A 19,297-nucleotide genomic window follows, 5' to 3' on the forward strand; every position below is an offset into this window, starting at 1 on the left:
CTTATATTCCTATCAGATAAATGCCCAATTGTGGCCCAGTTTCTTTCTAATGACAAAGTAAAAATGGCATTAGTTTTGTCATATGCAACAGAGACGTGACAGTTACTTGGGTCCCTAATTCCGCACATATCTTATGTCATTTTCACTTCCCCATCAACATCAGCTAGGCCTCTGAAATCTGCTCCACTGTCATTAGCGATGGAGCCCCTGGTATAAGGTGTGATGCTAGAACCAGTGGCCAGGTCCACTTATTAGTGAAAATCAGGCAAGCAACCAAACTTAAAATGTCCCACACGTGGGCATAAATCTGATGGCAGATGAACACCAGGCACAGCATGTTACACTGATGCTGCCTTTCTTCGTGAGAACATATGGAAAGATGCAAGCAAGGCCAGCACTCTCTTTTTATTATGTGCTGGTGGAGAGAGCATCTTGTTGCACATTTTTGGTGTGTGTGTGGACTCAGGTGATCATAGTGCTTGCAAGGTCATTATGATAATCGTCAAAAGGAAGACTCAGAAAACTAAACATCCCTCAAGTGAAAGTTCTGTGTCTATTGCTGGGCTAATGACAAGTGTCACAACAAAAGCAAACATGACAAAAACCTTATATAATATTCCACTGTACACACATGTCGATGACCCTGTGTTAGACCTGCACTGTTTCCAGCTCATTCAATTGCTATGAATCTGCTCCTTTCTAGCTGTCACCCCCATCCCATCCTCCTTGATCAGCGCCCATGCTCCACTTCCAGACATCACATTTCAAGACTGCTAGTTGATGAGATAGTCACAGCTGTCTTCAGCAAGTGTCCAATCAGGGAGTATGCAAAGTGTTGTGTTGCAAGCTGGGTACAAGGTACTCAAGGGGGTTTTGTTAGAGGTAAAGGTGTCTCGTTGATCTGAATACGGGTATGGATGTTGCAACACTAAAAAGAATGACTCCTTTTCACCTTTTTAACAGGATCGGACATTGGAAGAGGGACTTTTCAGGCAGAGTAAATGGAAATGTACATACAAATGCAAGTAGGAAATTAAATGCAGATGGAAAATGTGCCAGTTTACAAATGCAAGTACCAAAGCAGAAACAGCTTTCAATGACGCAAGTCCCACAAGCCCAGATGGTGCCACAGAATATGGTAAATCCTAGATTTCATTTAAATAAGTTTCCCAAAGTAAATGTAAACACATTCCAGAAACAAAACCCATTTCAACAGTTTCCTTTGTTTGGAAATGATGGTTTTGGCTCCGACAATTCCTATTGACTGTGCCTGAGGAGGGAGTGAGATTTGCGTGCTTGGCGCCGGCTTGGAGGTAGACCAGAGTGGACCATTTGTAGTAAATGGACACCCAGTGTCCTTTCTTACTGATATCAGTGCTATTCGATCCCCTGTTAGAGCAGCAGATGTCCCTGACCTAAGTCTCCTGGGAAAGAAAATCCAAGTTGTAGGAGTTTCAAATAAACAGCCAATTAATTCAGTCTCAGAGAAAGTCCCTGCAAAAATTGGATTATTTAGGGAATAACATCAATTTGTTATTTGTGATTTAAGTCCAGTAAACCTGTTAGCAAGAGATTTGTTGTGCAAGTTAAATTTCAAGTTACTGTACTCCATATTGAATAGAATTTCGAACACATGATAAAGACGTTTAGTTTAAAATGTCTCGAAAAGAGACAGCTATAGGTCTGTTTCCAGTGAGAACAATTGAAGGATTACCTCCACTTTAAAACAGATGAACCCAGAAGAATGGGATATAATAGGAAAAGATATTGAATAGATTGACGGTGTAGAACCTGTCCACGTCCCACAGGAACAAAATGCGCTGTATCCAAAAACACCACCATATGATTTGACCCAGAAACTATTGCTGGATTAACAACCGTAATTGACGATATCCTGAGTAAAAGTATACTAAACAAACTTGTTGGAAGTCCATGCAGCTCTCAGATCATGGGTTTGCAGAAGTCCAATAGTAAAGATTCGATTGTGAAGGATCTCCAAAAGATTAACAGCATTGTTGTTCCATGTTGTACCATGGTACGGAATACAGTACCATACTTTTTCAAATTCTGTGCATTGAAGAATAGTTCACAGTTGTAGACCTTTGTCAAGCCTTTCTCAGTGCCATTGCTTTAGGATTCACCGTTCTTATTTTCCTTTGTGCTTCAACACAGAGTTTTTGCCTGGTGCTGAGTCACACAAGGGTATACAAAGAGTATTTTCAACTAGATCTTGAAAAATAATTTGGAGTCACTAAAGATGCCCTGCATTTCAGTTCTTGTGCAGTACATTGATGACCTACTTGTAGCATCAGAGACAACAGGATACAATTGCTTTGTTGAATCACCTCGCCCAAAATAGACACTTAGGGCCTAATTCCAATGCAGGTTGGAAAGCCCCTGACCACAGGTAGAAGGTTTTCCTACCAACATTGTTGGTTTAAAGCTCGACTGCTGTATTATATTGACAAAGTTTGGGATTTAAACCAGCTGGGGAATCCAACTCTGTTCTGATGGGCTCAAAAAGCCTGTCGGCCAGACGGAAAGGCCTCATAATCCTTTAAGAATGGCGTTTCTGCCATTAGGATTATGATGGCACTTTCTGACAGCAATTCCGTGCCAGCCTTTCTGAAAAGGAACTGCTGTCGGAAAGTGTCTTTTGGGGGCCCTCGGCAGGGCGTCCTTGCCCCTGACTCTCAACATGTGGCCCTGGGGTCATCTATGGTGCCCCCTTCACATCCCTGCACCGTGTGGCAGGCACGTCATTTTGGCCTGCGGCACAAGCTCCCATTGAAAAATGAAAGTTTGTGACTGCAGCATGTTCGTTCATATCCCAATTGGGCTGTTGGCACCGCTGACTTGAGGTCGGTCAGTTGCCAACCTTCAGCGATGTTGGTCTGAGGCAAATCTGACCGACATCGTAATCAGAGCCAAAGTGTCTCCAGGTAAATTGCAATACTGTCAAAAAGAAGTTCATTACTTGGGATATACCATTGAGAAAGGTTCGACATAAGTGCTACCAGAGATGGTAGAGGTGATTCTGCAAATTAATCCACCACACACACTGAGACATACAAAAATGTGCCTGATCTGCTTCCATGGTACAATGATTGCTTGAAATCAATCAATCAATCAATCAATCACGACATTTGTAAAGCACACTACATACCCGTGAGGGTCTCTAGGCGCTGGTGGAGAGGTTGCTGCTACTGATCGAAGAGCCAGGTCTTGAGGAGTCTTCTGAAGGCCAGTAGGTCTTGGGTCTGCTGTAGGTCGGTGGGGAGGGTGTTCCAGGTCTTGGCAGCGAGGTGGGAGAAGGATATGCCGTCGGCGGTCGGTCTTCAGATGTGGGGGACTGTGGCGAGGGAGAGGCTGGCGAGTGGGGGTGTAGAAGCTGAGTCATCTGTTGAGGTATGCTGGGCTGGTGTTGTGGAGAGCTATGTGTGCGTGGATGAGGAGCTTGAAGGTTATCGTCTTGTTGACGGGAAGCCAGTGCAGGTCTCTCAGGTGGGGTGTGATGTGGCTGCAGCGGGGGATGTCGAGGATCAGACGTGGCGAGGCGTTCTGGATGCGTTGCATTTGTCTCAGGAGCTTGGCTGACGTTCCTGCGAAGAGGGCATTTCCGTAGACCAGCCTGCTGGTGACAAGGGCCTGGGTGACTGTTTTTCTCTTCTCAGTGGGGATCCACTTGAGGATCCTGTGGAGCTTTCGGAGGGTGTTGAAGCAGGATGAGGAGACGGCGTTGACTAGTCATGGAGAGGGTGGAGTTGAGGATGACCCCTAGGTTGCGTGCCTGGTCAGTGGGCGTCGGGCTGTTCCTAGTGTTGTCCGCCACCAGGAGTCATCCCAGGCTGAGGGGGTGGAGCTGAGGATGAGGATCTCCGTCTTGTCCGAGTTCAGCTTCAGTCGGCTGTTCCTCATCCATTCGGTGATGGCCTTCATTCCTTCGTGGAGGTTGGTTTTGGCAGTGTGAGGGTCTTTGGCGAGGGAGAGGATCAACTGGGTGTCGTCAGCATAGGAGATGATGTTGAGGTCGTGCTGTCGGGTGACGTGGGCCATGTAGATGTTGAACAGCGTCGGGTTGAGGGAAGAGCCCTGGGGTACACCGCAGATGATTTTGGTGGCATTGGAATGGAAAGGGGGGAGGCGGATGCTCTGAGTTCTGCCGGAGAGGAAGGATGTGGTCCAGTCCAGGGCCTTCTCTTGGATCCCGGCGTTGTGTAGGCGTGTTCGTAGTGTGTGGTGGCTGTCTGTGTCGAAGACGGCTGACAGGTCCAGGAGGATGAGGGCCGCTGTTTCTCCGTTGTCGAGCAGGGTCCTGATTTCATCGGTGGCGGCGATGAGAGAGGTTTCGGTGCTGTGGTTGCTGCTGAACCCGGACAGGGATGGGTGCAGGATGCTGTTCTCCTCAAGGAAGCAGGTCAGTTGTTTGTTGATGATTTTCTCTGTAACCTTCACCAGGAACGGGAGCAGGGAGATGGGTCGGAAGTTCTTGAGGTCCTCGGGGTCAGCCTTGGGTTTCTTGAGGAAGGCGTTGATCTTGGTGTGCTTCCAGCTTTCCGGGAAGGTTGCTGTCTTGAAGATGATATTTATTACTTTCCAGAGATGGGGTGCGATGGATGTGCCGGCTTTGTTGAAGATGTGGGGAGGGCATGGGTCTAACGGAGATCCGGAGTGGTTGGTGTTCTTGATCTCGCTGGTGTCCTCGTCGTTGATGCTGTTCCAGGAGAGCAGGTGGTTGGTATAGGTGGTGGTCGTGGGGGCGGTCGTTGTTGGGTGGTCATGGGGTTGAAGCTGTCATGGATGTCGGCGATCTTGAGGTGTTAGAAGGTGGCCAGCGAGTCGCATAGGTCTTGTGAAGGCGGGATGTCGTTGGTGTTGGAGCTGGGGTTGGAGAGTTCCTTCACAATGTTGAAGAGCTCTTTGCTGTTGTGTGCGTTGTTATCTAAGCGGTCTTTGAATGAGGCCCTCTTGGCAGTTCTGATGAGTTGATGGTGTCTGCTGATGGCGTTCTTGTGGGCTGCGTAGCTGTCGGCTGTTCGTTCGCAGAGCCAGTTCTTCTCCAGTTTTCGGCATGTTCATTTGGAGGCCTGGAGGTCTTGGGTGTACCAGGTGGCTTTCTTGCTGGTGTGGCTGTTGGAGGGTGTCTTGAGAGGGGTGGGGGTTTTGGGGCAGTCGTCGATCAATTGTCTGAGGTTGCGGGTGGAGGTGTCAGGGTCAGTGGAGTCGACAGGTGGGCTCTGGGTGAGGGTGGTGGTTAGCTGGTCTTCGGTGACTTTGCTCCAGAAGCTTCGAGGCATCTGTTGGGTGCAGTGGTGTGTGATGGGCTTCCCTGAAGGTGAAGTGGTTGCAGCGATGGTCGGTCCAGTGGAGTTCGGTAGTGTGGTTGAAGGAGACGTAGGGGCTTGCGTAGAAGATGGGGTTGAGCTTGCGGCCGGCGGCGTGGGTGGGTGTTGTCATGAGCTATCGGAGTCCGAGGTTGGTGAGGTTGGCAATCAGGGTGATGGAGTTGATGTTTTTGTTGTTCTTGAGGTGGAAATTCAGGTCCCTGAGGAGGATAAAGTCAGTGGAGGCGAGGGCGTGTGTGCTGTTGAAGTTATCGATCCAGTCGCTGAACTGTGGTCGGGTCCGGGGGGTCTGTAGACGAAGGTTCCTCTGAGGGTGGTGTTGGGATCGGTGTGGATCTGAAAGTGCATGTGTTCGGCGGTGCTTAGGGTGTCGGTGTTGGTTGAGACTTTGAGGGTATTCCTGTGGATGATGGCGATTCCTCCTCCTATGCCGTTAGTATGGTCCATGCTGGTGATCTTTTAGCCTTCCGGGATGGCTATGGCGATGTCAGGAGCTGAGGTGGGGTTCAGCCAGGTCTCCGTCAGGAAGGCGACATCTGGGGAGGTAGAGTCGAGAAGGTCCCAGAGTTCCACAGCATGTTTGCGGGTGGGGCGGGTGTTGAGGAGGATGCATCTGAGGTAGTTGTGTTCTTCGGTTGGTGGTTTGGCGGCGGAGTGCTGGTGAAGCTGCAGTTCTGGCAGGTGAAGGGTCCTTGGGTGCGCTTTGGGGTGGCCGGTAGAAGGTGTGTTCTCGTCCGGGTTGAGTGCATTGAGGGTACTGGCATTGTAGCGGAGTTGGGCATTGTGTTGTTCTTGGGGGCCAGGAGTTCTGGCCCTGGGCACAGTCCAGGCACGGATGGGCGCAGACGGGCTTGCCTTAGGAGCGTCCACCATATGAAAGGGGGGTGGGAGGTAGGAGCAGCTGGTAGGGGATCAATGAATGGGCGAGCGGGGGGCGGGTCGCAGGGACGCAGTGGCAGGAACCGGCAAGGAACAGAAGGCAAAACGGGCATAGAAAGAGGTGGAGACAAGCACAATAAGCAAAATGCAAACAGGCAGAAGGGCAGAAAATAGTCACAGCAAAACAATGTCAATACTGGCAGAGGCACAAAACAAGAGGTGGAAACAAGCACAATAACATAATGACAATAGGCAGAGGGGCAAAAAAAAGCACAGCAAAACAATGTCAATAAGGGCAGAAGCGCAGAATAGAGCACAACAAGCACAGTGAAAGCGGCAGAAAAAACAAACCCAAAACAAACCTGCCACTGGCTGCCAGGGATGAGGCGCAGGTTGTAAGCTGTGGGTGGAAGTGGGCCTTTGAACTTGCAGCAGCTGGGCTGGAGCATGGATGCAGTCAGGTGCAGCTACGCGGTGTGGGTGCGATCTGTCCAGAAGCAGGGGCAAGGGACGCTAAAGTTTCTAGAGCTGAGAGAAAGTCGCTGTCATGCCCCAGCACTAGGAATGTCTGATTACAGTAATATGGCAGTGAGATGCTCGACTACCTGTTGCTTGTTTCTCAACTATCATTGACCCTGCAACCGCAGGACTGTCTGGCTGCCTTAAAGTGGTTGCAGCTGTCGGTGTCAATACTGAAAGAAGTGAGAGCATATTGATTAACTGGGCATAGTGGGGATAGCAGGGCTACGTGGAGCTCCACGGAGTTGAGAACAAACTTCGTGTCACATTTGAACCCCTCAACACTGTTACCTGGAAATGAAAATATTTGTGACAAAGTTGAATATGATTGTGTAAATGTCACAGATTTATGCGCCAAAGCCAGACATTAAAGATGAACCTCTGAAAGAGCTTGATTACATAGCCTTTGTCGATGGCTCATGTCTGATAAACAATGGAGGCACCCCGAGAGAAGCTTACAATGTTTGCACCGTTAACGGTATTGGGGAAGCTTCATGGGTTACATGAAAGTAACTGTAATTAAAGATAGTCAGTATGGCTTTGGTGAGGTCCATATTTTGGACAGTTATGGTCACAAAGGGTTTCATGCCATGTTCTGGAATGTCAATAAGGAACGTTGAGCACATGAACAACTTCCCCAAGGCTCTCCGGTTGCCCACAGAAGTTGCTGTTGTTAAATGTGCAGCTCACGGAAATGGCGATGGTTGTATTGCATTCGTAAACGGATATGCTGATGAATTTGCAATATATTTACATATAATGGAGCTTGTGTTTTCACAGGTGAATCTGAAGTGGATACCATCAATTCAATGTTGATGTCAGTATCTGACAGATGGAAAGAGCTCAAAAGAGCACAGGAAGATGTTTTGGAAGCAAAGATGCAGGGTTTTGATTAAAGTAGGCTGTGAGAAAAATTCAATTGATATTTGAATGTCAGCTGACATGACATTTCCATAGACACACGCATCTAGGGAGGGATGCATGGTGAGGTTCTTGTGATAAAATTGGTTTATTCCCAGATTCAGGATGCTTGCAGAAGAATTTGTCATTGTTGTGTGACATGTCAAGAAATGAATGTAAGGAAAAGAACACCTGCCACACCGAGTCACAAAGGGATGCAAGGTGGTCCCTCAACAGGATGTAAAAGGACTTTATTGAGATGCCTGTTTGAAACAGTTTGAGATATGTCCTGGCTATAGTGTGCATTTTCCTAGATTGGTGGAAAGCTACCCAAAAAGGAGAAATAACAATCTCACTGTAGCACGATTGTTATTAAGAGAGTTAGAACCTCCATGACATCACTCTAAAACAGAAGATTTGGATAAAACTGTTTGAAAAGTTTTCTGAAAAGTATAGTATGAAAGACTTTTGAGTTATTTTTGATTAAAAAAAGTGCAAAAGACTGTCGTAAAATATTACCTTTTTTTGTTTTAAGAAGTTTTACCTAGGCCCAAAGCTGCAGTAGAAGAATAAGGATGACATTTTAGAAGAACACAAAGTGAAGTTAAGGTTGACTATACGAATATGTCTGCAAAGTAAGAAACTGTATAAAAGAAACTGCTTAGGAAAACTTTTTGAGAAAATTGGAACTGAACTGCTGACTTTATGCTGTATATTTTTGCTTAAAAGGAACTGAAAGAAGAAAAACACGTGTTACCTTAGTTGTAGATGCAAACTTATTATATGTATTGTCTTTTTAGTAACAGTATTTGTAATTACAAAAGTATAAGTAGAGCTCTATTTTACACCTGATAAGGAGATTAGATTTCCACCTGTACCTTTGACATCAACACACACAATGGATGAGGTGCAATTAAATGTAACCCTGGGCAGTGAAATCTGCTCCGCTCGCGGAGTTTGCTGAGTTTTCTGCACTCCGCGTTACGCAAAGCTCTCAAGTTTTTTTCCTTGCTCGCATTCGTCAACGTCAAGTTGGCTACAGCAAGTGATTACATAGTGCGGACAAGCATCCGACACTGTGCCATCAACGCAAACTGCATTTTTCTATGGAACTCCGCTGCTTGCGGAGCTCCGCGTAGTGCGGCTGAGGTTTTTTGCCACTTCGGGGTTAATTGAAAGCATCATTTGCAAATGACAAGCTAGAGGATTGCACAACTACTTTTTATTCTAGATTAGTGCAAGAATAGACACAGGCTATGAACAGAAAAGGCTGTTATGTCTGCACCCACTTACCTTTATCAGCTCCAGAAGAAGTTACTCATCACCACATCCCACTGCCATATGCAACCCCACATAGTATTTTGCTCACATTAGCATATAGGTGAGAATATATTGAATATTTGTTTTGCAAATTATGAAACAATGCTTTCTAGAATTCGTTGCAACAAAGCATGAATTTAAACCCACAAGCAAAATAAATGGACACAGCTTGGTATTATGACCAACCATGCCTATATATAGTGTTAAAGCTTATGAGAAAATGTTACCTGCTGAATGAGACCTTTAGAGTAAGTATTCATTATGGCATTAGAGGGAAGAAACACTAACATTTCACAAAGTAATACAAGGGAGGACATTTCTTTTCAAATTTGGAAGTAAGAAGAAAATGAGTTTAAAAACAAAATGGTTTACACAAAGTTAAAAGGAGGTAAGAGACAAAATAGGTAGACAATTTTGGTGCAATTATACCACAGGTAGGAGTACTAATGAATGAAGAAAAGATTAGAAAACTTTCAACAGATGTTGACATGCTGGCAACCAACACTTCTTGAGCTTTATTAGTTGTGAACATAGAATTAGTGGCTGTTAGATCCATGGTTTTGCAAAATCGCTTAGCATTATATATTTTGCTCAGAGAATAAGGCAGAGCATTCTATATTTTGCTCGGAGAGCAAGGCAGAGTCTGCAAGATGTATACAGTTCAGCATTGCTATTTACATATTCTAGATAAAAGTAAGAAAATAGAAGAATTTTCCAAGAACATTTCTGTTTTGAAATTTGAATTAGAACAATCAGAGACATATAGCCCCAATTATGAGTTTTTGGCGGAGTGGTGGCGTGGTGGTGCAAACTGCCACACCACTGCTCTGATGAAACATGTGCCACCGACCCGCCCTATTACACAGTCAGGCAGGAGCGGGCGGCATGGCGGTCCCATGGTGGTGCCTCTGGTAAAGACAGTGCCGCCATTAAAAGAGGCACTGCAATGGGACCCCACTACGAGGTTCCTGCAGGGCATGGACTCGTAAGTCCATGCCGTGCAGTAACCTATGTGCATGTGCACAGGGGGAACATGTTGTGCCCCCCTGTGTGCATCTACATATGTTTGAGGCACAGGGGGGCCCGGTAGGCCCCCCTTTGTTTCCTCTCTGCCAGGCTTTTCATTGCAGTGGAACTGTCATGAAAAGCATGGCGGAGAGGACACTTGAAATATGCTTGTCCGGCCAAGCATATTGCAGCCTCCCACAGCTGCTCCTAAGCCAGCGAATGGTGTTTCCCGGCGGAGCTGGAGGTCCCCTGGCAGGACGAGTATGAGTTGGAATCAGATGGTCAGACCACCGGTGTGGGTTTGGCTGGATATGCCACCACTGCGCCACCATGAGTCTGGTTGTCCTCGGAGAGGAGCCATAGATTTTTGAAAACTTTGGAAAGAGAATTAAAGCAATTGACAATTGGTGTGCCACTGCAGGAGGATGAATTCTGAGAGCTATTTTTATGCAAATATTAATAATAGGGTTTTGCTTATTTTCCTTTTTTGCTTGATTTAAAGGTTATAGATATTGCATTAACAAATGAAAGAGTAGGGAAATGAGTTAAAGAATAGAGATAGAAATAGCATTAATTGATTGCATAAATGAAGAATACAGAAATCAAAACAATTTAAAAGTTTGAAAAGAAAAAGAGAAGACTCAACTGAAGATGAAAGTGAGCTTTAAAGGATTCACATGTGTAAATGGGACTGTTAAGTTAACCACCAGATGGCGAATTGATGAGGCGTTTTTAGCAAAACACCAAACAATATATTTAAAAAAATATGCTCAAAATTAAAGAGCAGACTTAAATTAATGAAATGCGTTTCAAATGTGTTCAATTGTAGTAGGGAGCAACACTTACTCGCACTAGGCCTCAAAATGTTAAAAGCAGCATTGCTTAGCCATTAGGTTGACTAAAATATGCTGAAGAATGTCTAATAGGTTTAATTCTTGACTTTTCCATGATCATGTTTTTATTAAATAAATGTTTCACATACCTCTGCAAAATGTTTCTACTTATACAAAGAAAGCTTTGAATGCTTGTCTAAAATGTATCATGCAGTAGAATTATGAAACATAACCACGAATAGAATGCAGCACATAAACTGACTTTGACCTCTTTTAAGAAAGTTTTTTTATTTTTAAATGATGAAGTTGTTTAAATAATATTCTCTTTTTACTTCATATGTTTTGATTCCTACTTGGCACAATATTAGAAGGTTAGTGATGTAGTCCCATTTGTGGGAAAGGATGTTTTCGAATTTAAAAAGCCATGTGTAGTTTATACTAAAAATGATAAAGTTGTATACTCGAAGATTAATGTCTGTGAATTTCTATATTCGCATGAGAAGGAGAGTAGTGAACCTGTTGCCAGGAAAAGTCCTGAGGGGTGATTGGACGAGAGGAGGAGAAAATGTAACATCAAGCTGCAACATAATATTTGACTGTTTATATTAGTATGTGTTCCTAGAGTAGGTTAATATTCCTTTCCTTTAGGCCATTTATCCTCACCATGCCATTTCTCTCTCTTCTAAGTACTGGGCAATTGTAAAACCTACATGTTGATAACCCTAACTCCAAAGCTGCGGAACAAGTAATTAAAGCCCTTTCTGATCTCAATATAGTTCAAAGGGTAGAAGGACCCATGCATTAGGGTGGCCACATTCTAGATGTCATATTTTCTTTTTACCTTCTTTAGAAATTGGGTATTCGTTCTTTTAGCCTGGTCAGATATTAGTTCCTTTCCGTCTATAGCAGTCTCTCACATAGGACCCTAAATGAAGAAGGCCTCTTTATACGTTCTTGGTACTCTATCGCCAATATAACTTTAAGTATGGCTTACTCACAAGTAATGGTCAACTAGTTAGTAGACATTGATATGGACGTCTCTTCATTCAATTCTCACCTCAAAGTAAGTCTTGATAAAAGAGCACCCTTGAAAAAAATATATTTGCAAAAGGACATCCATCTCAGCTCCATGGTTCTCTACCACGCTGAAAGCGAAAATATTGTAATGTAAAAAAATAGACAGAAAATGGCAATGTAATAACAGCAAACTTTCTTATAAACTTGCTCCTAAACAAATATGAAAAATATGAAAAACATCTAAAGCCGGTCTGATCACTAAACAAATTGATGATGCAAAAAATGCCTATTGAATATTTTTTTTTAATGCTAACTGCTTTTTAAATCCTTAGGCATCAAATCAATATGTCCTGTGGGCACAGGAGTTTGTTAGCAATTTGTCAGAATCTTTTCATGATAAAGTTTTTAATAACTTTCCCACATTCATAAATGAAAAGGATGTTCCCACTACACATCCTTCTCATTTTCAGATTTAGCACCCTCAACTGATCTCTTTTGTGAAGTTCTCCCTGAAGAACTCTGAAATCTTGCTTTACATAACCTAATCTGTCTCCTCTTTGGACAATTGCCCACCGCATAATCTCAAATGGGCAGCTCAGTCCATTAACCTGCAGATCATCTCCATTTTTAATCTTTCACTCGACTCAGGCTCAGTTCCATCATGATGGAAAAGGTGCTTGTTCTTCTTATAAAAAAAGCAACCTGAACCAGTCATGCCCAGTAAACTAAAGACCTATTTCTCTTCTCCCAGTTTTTGGGAAGAGGCTAGAGACTCTGGCCAACCAACAGATTACCAGATAAAATGAGGAGACTAACATTTTGCATCTTTCACAATCTGGTTCCATGCTGGCTTCAGTACAGAGTTAGCACTCTTAACAAAAAAATTGATTTTATTAAACCTGGACTTGACCTGGGTGGAAATTCTATAGTAATTTTGTTTCACTTATCTGCCACTTTTAAAATATTGAGAAATTTGTGTTATCCCCATGCACTCGTTTTGCTCCTAAGTTATTTCGAATAGTTAAATATGCTCGGGTTGGCGCCTCATTAGTCACACGTCGTCTAGCCGTGCCTTTAAATATCAAAGCTTGGTGTGGGGAGGATCATCTGCCCACCAAAATGTGCACACAATATATCATGAAACTCTCCGGTTTCTTCACAAAGTTCAATTTTATTCAATTCAAAACTTTGTAATCCATTCAAGGTTCTTGATAATATTCATCGTTCAAATTCAGCGGAATTTGCAGACATAATCATCATCTTATGGTGCAATTATCAATGTTGTTCACAGTTTTTAGAAGATACCCAATGCATTTCGGGTCAACACAAGAGGATCCTTTATCAGGGGTCAGTAAAGAAATGAAACAGGACCGGATAAAGTACTCCACTAAATCATAAATAACAATAAAATCAGTGAGATAATACGGTACCCGTGCCCAAAGAAAATTGTGTGACGGACCTGCCAAAACTGTAAAGAGTGCACACGGAGTGAATCTTCTCATAGAAAGAGTGAGAAAACATTCAGAGGTGGTTTACTCTGCTGGTTCGGTGAATCGCCTATAAACACGAAAAATCTGCTGGGAAGGCACGGTGTGCGGTGAGCAACATGCAAATTCTTAAGCGTTAAATCAAAAACATGCAGGGTTCAAAGGTTTGCAAGCGAGCGCTGGGGTGTGATTAGGCAGACTCAACCTAACTGTGACGCGCTATATACCAAAATGGCATGAAAAATCAGATACGCTGGCTTCGATAACTTACATAGGACTGGAACAATATCAAAGCTTGGTGTGGGGAGGATCATCTGCCCACCAAAATGTGCACACAATATATCATGAAACTCTCCGGTTTCTTCACAAAGTTCAATTTTATTCAATTCAAAACTTTGTAATCCATTCAAGGTTCTTGATAATATTCATCGTTCAAATTCAGCGGAATTTGCAGACATAATCATCATCTTATGGTGCAATTATCAATGTTGTTCACAGTTTTTAGAAGATACCCAATGCATTTCGGGTCAACACAAGAGGATCCTTTATCAGGGGTCAGTAAAGAAATGAAACCGGACCGGATAAAGTACTCCACTAAATCATAAATAACAATAAAATCAGTGAGATAATACGGTACCCGTGCCCAAAGAAAATTGTGTGACGGACCTGCCAAAACTGTAAAGAGTGCACACGGAGTGAATCTTCTCATAGAAAGAGTGAGAAAACATTCAGAGGTGGTTTACTCTGCTGGTTCGGTGAATCGCCTATAAACACGAAAAATCTGCTGGGAAGGCACGGTGTGCGGTGAGCAACATGCAAATTCTTAAGCGTTAAATAAAAAACATGCAGGGTTCAAAGGTTTGCAAGCGAGCGCTGGGGTGTGATTAGGCAGACTCAACCTAACTGTGACGCGCTATATACCAAAATGGCATGAAAAATCAGATACGCTGGCTTCGATAACTTACATAGGACTGGAACAAGCCATGTCTCCACTCCTTTCGTGAACCATAGTATTCAGGAAATGAAATTACGCACAAGATAAAAAGTGATGAAAAACGGACCAAACCGATCACATGACCGGAGTGACTGCCAATGGATAAGCGATAAACGCGTGATGCATATGTCATGTGATGGGAGTATAACGACTTCAAGAGGAAATGTGCAGCGATTCATAGATAATAAAGTTGTGTTGAAGCTAAACAACGTGATATCAATAAACAAAACAAAAACGTATTAAAGCAAGGAGAAACATGTGACACGAATGTGTTGGTAACAAACAAGAAATATTGCAGACTGCAAGTAGATAAACAGTATGGTATGGATGCGGCTGGAGTTGAGTAAAAATAAAGTCGATAAAGTTGCAGTTGGTTATGACTTTTGATAAGGAACACAGAATAAGTCTTTAGTCAATGTGGGGTTCAAGTGACCATATGTTATAGAATGCAAGAAATGTCTCATGCCTGCCACTGCGGTGCGTGTGCAGAGTTTGTTAACTGACATGTTGACTTGGCAAGTGCAACAACTTGCCAGGCACTAACCTTACCTTTTCTTACATATAGGGCACCCCTTTGGTAGGCCCATGGTACCCCCCCTGAGCAGGGTGCTGTGTATGTGAAAGGTAGGTCATGTACTTGAGTGTGTAACATGTCCTAATAGTGAAATACTGCCAATTTTGTTTTTCACTATTGACAGGCTAACTTGTCCCATTGGACAGCATGGGGAATGCTTTGTAACATTTTACAAGCATATTTTCCCATAGGGATTAGATGGAAAAATGGAGTTTGATATCCCTGAACTCATGATTTAATAACACATCTTTAGTAAAGATGGTTTTTAAATTGTGTGTTTGAAAATACCACTTTTAGAAAGTGGCTATTTTCTTGTTCAACCATCCTGTGTGCCTCTACCTGTTTGAGGATTGACTGTCTACGTTGGAGTGACAGGGGCTGGGGAGGTGCAGAAGCTCCAAGAGTCTGGATGAATCAGCACTAGGCTGAATGGCCTGATCTGCATTTGGAGTGGTGGAAGGAGTCACAACTGTACCTCAATAGGGCTGTGCCTGCCTTCCACAATGCTGGCTCCGCCCACCTGTGGTGTGTCTGGAGCCAAGGTTCACAATGACAATGGATGTTGTTGTGCACTTGCAGAGTACCCCCCAGAATTGGTTTGAACTGAGCTAAGAGCCCCTTGTGTCGTAATTGGCATGGCTGCGTTAGCGATTAGCTGAAACTACACGTGTTCCTGTTAACTTGGCTATACATGAAAACGCCATTTTGAATGTTACGGCGGCCATCTTAGATCATAAGCGGCCTCGTGGCTAGCGTGCCCTTTAGTCCGTCGTCCGTACCATTGACCACTTCAGTCTGCCCAGCAACAGGCTATTTTTAGTACTGGTCAAGCTCGTACATGCGCAGTCCCCACTGACCAGTCACCCCTTAGGAATGTGCTGCCAAACTGACCAGCGGAGTTGTACCCCCTCCAATGAGCTGGCTGTGTTCCAAAACATGACCATATATGTACATAATGTGTTGTAACTTTGTGCCGCCTATCTTTATTACCTGAAAACTGTATAAAAGACGGGGTCACACCGATGTTCAGTGTGATACCTCTTGCATTACCGAAGGGTGCTGTATGAGTGTACCACCACCCCATGGGGTCTTAATAAACTTGTTCTTTGACTTTTACAGTTTCCGTGCCAACAGTTCTTGAGTGTAAGTGGGTTATCTACGGAGCATGTAGGCCTTGGGAACCCTGATTACTTCAAATTGGCGACCACGAAGGGACTCATCGGCGACTCGGATGCCCGAAGGAGAGGTCGTGACGAAGGCTTGGAAACTCGCCATGGACGCGCGCTGTCACTGAGTGACCCGAGTCTTGGCACCCACGGTGTTTCTTCCTTTCCTTCTGATCTGACCTTCCAGGTGGCGCCGGTCTCCGACTGAGTTTTCGATCGTCTGCGTTGCTGGGAAAGTGCCGTTTGGCTGATTTGATCACAAGACCTTGGCAGTTGGAATCTGGACATTTGAGATTTTGGGTAAGATTTGTGTTCGGCAAGGTAGTCTTCGGACGCTTGCTGAAGTTCTATGATTTGTGTTCGGCAAGGTAGTCTTCGGACGCTTGCTGAAGTTCTATGATTTGTGTTCGGTAAGGTAGTCTTCGGACGCTTGCCGGAGTCCTATGACCTATGATTTTGATTTGAGTTAGCTAACGTTTGTGAATTTGTGAACTTTGAATCTATATGTGTAGTGCACTTCACATAGGCAGGCATGTAGAGATGTTTCTCTAACCTCGTTTTTTTCCTCTGAGCGGCACATTTGTGTGAAGTACTGTAAGTGCCATTTTATACGGTGTCACGCTTTCGTGATACTTTTTGAACATGCCTGTTTTAAGCACACTCCGAGGGAAGTGCTGTTTTGGAAATGGTACCACAATTAGGTTAGCAGAAGCACAGCCGGCTCCCCCAGAAGGTACACCGAAAAGGGATATGTACATCAAATTTGGTCTTCCCCCTATAATGTACAGCAAATTATGGCATAAATATTCTAAATCTGATCCTGAATTGCAATGGCCTCTACATGGGTCGTTCGATTTACGTAAAGTACAGTTTGTGGAACAGTGTTTGTTCCAACGCAGGTCTAGACAAAATATGTTTGATTGTGTGCGAATGTGGGAGAAAGCGGTGCGTGAACGAATGAAGCGTGAAGTTGCCTTGGCGGACAAAGAGCAGCGCAAGGCTGCTCGGGATAAGGCTTTACAGCTTGAGGAAAAGGAGGCTCAGGAGAAGAAAGAGAGGGAGGAACGGGAACGCAAATTGCAAACGACTGGTCAATTTCCTATCCGTCGACCGCTTTATCCTGTCCTTAATAATGAAATTGATGATTTTTCATTACTAGATCGGTCACCGCCTCCGTATGTTTCGCCTACGGCTCCAGACGCAGATTCGGAAGATGATGGACAGGATAAGCTGGAAAAGAAGGGTGTATCTGCTCTCAGGTTTACTGCGGAGAGGTCCGCACATTTACGTAGTTGGGCTCGTAAAGTGAATAAGAACTGTGTTTCTCAGTCTGAGGTGATTGCGGAAAGGGGTACTTGGACGGATCAGGAATTGTTGTATTTTCTGTCTACTTTGGCGGATGAAGTTGTTACTGCGTATCGTCAACTTTCAGATACGTTAGAATCTAAAGCTGTGTCAGTTCATCGTGAGAATCTGGATAAAGGTTTATTTGCTCTTACAGATGTTGATGACCTTTTCAAGCAACTGGTCCAGCTGCGAGATGAGACCACCAGATTGCGGGAGGAGCGGAGAAGGAGACAAAAGGAGTCCGGGTCGGAGTCTAACGTGCAGACTATGGAGTGTTCTCTCCGGGGTTCAGATAAGAGTTCTGCGTTGCATGTTATGCCTATGCGTGAAGCCGCACCTTTGTATATCCCTCCTAAAGGGCAAGGTACAGATGATGATAAATTATCTAAGGATGCGAAGGGATATTTTATATATAACTGGGTGTATACTCCGTGGAATAGAGCAGATGTTATGGCATTGAAAAACTCTTTACCTGATTTACGGAAAAATCCGGCGGCATTTTATGAAGGGGTGGAAGGGGCCATTTCGTCTTGTGTGATGACTCTTGTCGATATAGATCTGTTCTTTGGGTTAATTCTTCCACCTGATATGTGGAGACAGATTCGTAAAAATAATGATGAAACAATACTGGGGGGGACATGGAAAGAAATAAACCAAGCAGATTTAGATAGGGAACCTGCATGTAAGCCATGTGATTTGATTTTAGACCTCCCGGCGGCTATCCTGACTAAACTAAAAACGCTTGTTCCTTCTAAAAAGATTGATTGGACCATGTTAGCTTCGTGCAAACAAAAGCCTGATGAGACGGTTTCTGATTTCTTTACACGCTTCGAGGAGGCGTTTCATGATTATAGTGGTCAATCTTTAACAGATGATACGGGTAGGCATTTGTTTGTAGATAAGTATGTGGCTAATCTCCTACCGGAGATTGCAAAGCGATTGAAATCGAGTGAAAGTTCCTGGGCCACGGCGACCCCTGCGTCTTTGTTAACTATGGCTCAGTATTATGAGCGGCAGGAGTTGGAGGCTAAAGAAAGTGTTGATAAGAAGGCGAAAGAATTGAAAACGAAGGTGATGTTGGCACAGGTTCGGGGAACACAGGGCAGAGGGTATGATAGAGGTAGACGTGGTGGAGGAAATGCGTCGTATGGTCGTACGGATATAGCGGAGGATCAATGTGCCTATTGTAAGGAGTTTGGGCATTGGGCTGACGATTGTCCGGTACTTCGTGAACAGCGTAGCCAGCGTGGTCGAGGAGGTGGTAGGTCGAGAGGCAGCTATGCGGGGGCGAGAGGTGGTGGTGGTGATCGTGGAAGGGTTGAGGAAAGGGGCCGTGGCCAGGACGAACGAAACACGTTTGATAGACGAAACCAATATCAGATATCGGAGGGTGAGAATGTGGAACACCAGGATTATGTGCATGCATAGGACTGCGTAGGATGGGGTACGGAATCAATTGAAGTGCCGGTAGATCAGAAGGGGCCATATGTAACAGCGGGTATTCTGGGTTCTACTGATCAATTTCTAGTCGACACAGGAGCTACTCGTAGCGCTTTGTCAAAACACTTGGTTCCGAGGGCTCCCCTGTCTGGCGAAATGATAACATGTGTAGGGTTCGATGGCACACCCTCCCCTAGCCCATTGTCAAAACCCCTTGCACTTTGTCCTGACAAATTTTTCAGTTTTGGTCAATTTTTGTTATCACCCCATACACCAGATAATATCCTGGGCATTGACTTGCTTAAATATTTTCGAGCAACGATACGGTGCGCTCCTGAGGGAGTGCGGGTTATCCTCAATGACAATTATCCTGACTCAGATAGGTTTTGCACTATATTAGACATTCCAGCCTTGGCCTCTCTACCGCACACGTTATGGGCGACCTCAGATACGGATGTGGGAGAGATG

The sequence above is a fragment of the Lissotriton vulgaris genome, chromosome 4_1 (assembly GCF_964263255.1).
Source record: "Lissotriton vulgaris chromosome 4_1, aLisVul1.2, whole genome shotgun sequence".
Lineage (NCBI taxonomy): Eukaryota > Metazoa > Chordata > Amphibia > Caudata > Salamandridae > Lissotriton > Lissotriton vulgaris.